The sequence below is a fragment of the Adiantum capillus-veneris genome, chromosome 27 (genome assembly GCF_014529385.1).
Source record: "Adiantum capillus-veneris isolate H3 chromosome 27, ASM1452938v2, whole genome shotgun sequence".
Lineage (NCBI taxonomy): Eukaryota > Viridiplantae > Streptophyta > Polypodiopsida > Polypodiales > Pteridaceae > Adiantum > Adiantum capillus-veneris.
Window position 1 is genome coordinate 87,582,515 of NC_140957.1, and position 3,417 is coordinate 87,585,931.

Genomic DNA, 3,417 nt, shown 5'->3' on the forward strand with positions numbered 1-3,417 from the left:
GAGCACCAAAGGAAGAGTTTTTAGAGGCTTGCTGAAGATATATATGAAAAAAAAAACAAGGCGACTACTGGTCTGCATGGGGTGGTGATGACATCTGGATGGTGGAGGGAGTGCAAGTCCTGCAGATGGCCGTCAGGGCTTCTAGAGGAGTGCCATCTTTGCATAGTGGGGCCGGCCAGTTGAATACAAGAGGGCGCGGCAATTGCATGAAGCTAGGAGTTATAGGAGAGGCGACCAATAGCGAGGTCGCTATTGGCCAAAGAGAGGCGGCCTCCTTGCAGAGCAAGGTCGAGAGTGGCATGAGGGGCCAGTGGTTGTCGAACTCGTCAATGAGGAGGGGTTGGGAGTCACTGTAAGGCCACCAATTGGGTACCATCCGGGTGTAAATAGGAGGTTTGGTTAGCACTACACGGGGTCTGTAGAGACGGGGATGTGCACGGTCACCAGGATATGTAAAACAAGAGGTGCCAGTTGGAGGACGGAGAGCCGTGAGTGGCTGGGGTTGGGCAGGCCAAAGGAGGCCACATGGGAGATGGCCTTGTCCGGCTGAGGGGTGTCAAGAGCTACAGAGCAGAGGGGCGGCCAAGAGAGCCTATCCAAGTGCAAGAAGGGACAGGGCCATAAGCTGCCGATTGTGAGTAAAAGAAAGGTTGAGACCTATCAAGTATGAGTGCATACGGAGGAGGAGAGGAGCCAGCCATGCTGTCCCACTTCTTAAGCCTTGTAAACTCATCGGATGTTGCACCAAGGAGGGAGTTTTTCTCAGAGAGGTCCATCATTGTACATGTTTTGCTAATCGAAACAGCTTGAGCCCCCATATGCTCGTTGTTGGAGTGATCAATATGTGTTGTGTTTTTCTCTCCCGCTCTCTTACCTAATGTTATCAGTTATACTTGTGCTTTTGAGGGATGTTGGGTGTAGCTAGAGATTCTCTCTTTGTGGATACAATGTGTGTGATGAGGGTGTAAACTCGTAAGCACACTCATGTATGCCAGTGGTGGTCATGAAATCATCTGTACATGTTAGCATATCTTCAATCACCTATATGCGGTTATATGTTGTTTTGAGGGGTTAGAAGCAGTAGCCATTATGATGTGCTTCGTGATTGAATGTGTGAAATCGGGGTTGGTTGGGTTCGGGCTTGGACATTGATTATTTGCAGATCGGGAGTCTATATAGGTGTGTGTTTACTAGGGGATAGGGGTGTTGTGAAATCATTGGGCTATAGAGAGGCATTCAGATTGTGTGCTCGTGGTTTTCTCATTTCCCCCTTTCCATCTTGTGGTGCCCCCACTGAGGATCCACTGATTGCTTCTTGACCAAGTGTTCGTGAATCAAGATGAAGCAAGAGTTTGGTCCAGTGTTCAAAGGAGATGAAGATGCAGACGATTGGATTGCCGATTTTGAGCTACTTATGCTGACAATACTGTGGATGCCAGGTGATGAAGCAAAGCTCCAGACTCTACCTTTGGTGTTCCGAGGTAAAGCAAAGACTTGGTTTGATGGTTTAGAAGATGTGCACAAGCAGAATTCGATTGGATTTCGAGAGCAATTTTTACAAAGGTATAGAAAGTGGTGTCGGCTTCGGAAGCAGTCACAAAGATCAAAGGCTTGCAGCATGACATAAGTGCAAATGTCAATACCTTTGTGGATAAATTTGAAGCTTATTGGGGGGATTTTGCGGCTGTTACCCAAGCAACCAATGCGGGATATTTTAAGCTGGAAAGGTTTCTATCCTGCTTGCATCCCTATGTTTGTGAGAGAGTGGATTATGAAGATCCAAGGACCTTTGATGAAGCTGTCAAATTCGCCAGAGCAAAGAGTCAAAAGATGATGAAGACGATGGAGACAGGATTGCTGCAGTCTATAATCATGTCAACCAGTGGACCTAGGTCCAAACAGATTGATGAGCACCAAGAGGTAAAAGCCCTGTCTTTTATTGATATGAATGTGATGAAAGCACGTGAAGCTGATGCCAGGCTAGAGGAGGTAGAACGAGTGCCAATCAGGTCTCAAAAGATACAGAGAGGCATATTCAGAGTGCCACCCAGTTTGCTTGCTCAAGAGGACGAGGTGATAAAAGATCTTAAAGAAGAGGTGTCGGTTCCAGAATCGATAATGGGGAAGGTAGCAATGGTGCAAGAAGCAGCAAGTTCAGAAGAGGGGTCCGAAAGTTCTCAGAGCTCCAGCAGCAGTATGGACACACTGTAGCATGTGGGAGACAAAATCCATGTCTTCTAGGTATGAAACTCATGATGTTTTTCATGTAGATGAAGTGGAGAAAGATGTATACAAGTTGCCTACCAGCCAGCTGAAGGTCAAAGATAAGCATAATGCAAGTGTGGAGATGCTTTGTGTGAATCTGCCAGCCGAGCAGCCCTATCAAATGTCTTGTGATGGTGAGTCCCTATTGGAGGGAGAGGTATGGTTTGATTGTGCATCCGACTTGTTTGAAGAGAAGTTTTTTGAGGATGACTTGCAGGAGCTAGAAACAGAAGCAAAGGTATGTCGAAGTGATTTATCTATGCAGGGGGTGGGGCAACCTTGTCTTGATGGGCATATGGAGGTGCACAGTTTAGTTTCAGAGTTTGTGTGTAGTCGTGGAGAGATAGCTCCGATAGATAACTCTATGGAAACAGATACATGTGCAGCCTATAACAGAGAGGCTCCATGCAAAGAGGAAGGTGCCGCCAACCTTGTTGGGGATGAGGTGTTTGAAGGACAGGTTGAAGCTCTAGCAGGTCATGCTCTTAAGCTTGAAGAGCTGGTTTTGGTGCCAATTTTAGAAGATTTGGATACAGGTATGCAAGGCAAACATGTTTGTTTGGCTATGCAGCAGGTGGAGACAAATGGTAGGGTTTAGCTACTTCATGCTATGCTATTGATACATGTGTTATTGGAGGTTGCTTAATTTGTAGATATCTTTGTATCAGTTGTGAGGCTTTTTTGAAGAAGACTATACTATGGAGGATTCTCTAGCAGATGATAGGATAGCTGCTTATGATTCAGGTTTCTCAAGTGATAGCAAGTATTCTTATAGCGGACACGAAGATTTATGGATGCAAGGTGACAAAGCTCCATGCTATGAAGAGCTGGAAGGGCGGCGTGTCTACTGGCCTACAAGTGCAAAGGAAGGCTTGGATATGCATGCTTTACAGGTGGATGGCCACGGCCAATGTTTTATTTTTGATCCAGGTGGAGATTACACCATGCTTGGGGAAGCTTCGAGCTTTCCATTTGACCCTGGAGGGTGATGCAGCAGATGCTTTTCTCTCTATCTCTATCCTATTTCTATAGCCATTATATCATTTTCCTTATGCAGTCTATATATCTATGTTATATCATTCTCTCTATACAGTCCTATTTTACCCTCGGGGGGTTCACCATTCAGTACCCCCCTATATAACGTGCGTTCGC

General features: G+C 46.0%; 1 pseudogene; it reads left to right on the forward strand.

Moving 5' to 3' along the window:
• Positions 1-220: 220 nt before the first annotated feature.
• Positions 221-2,884, forward strand: LOC147422342 (uncharacterized; annotated as a pseudogene).
• Positions 2,885-3,417: the final 533 nt, after the last annotated feature.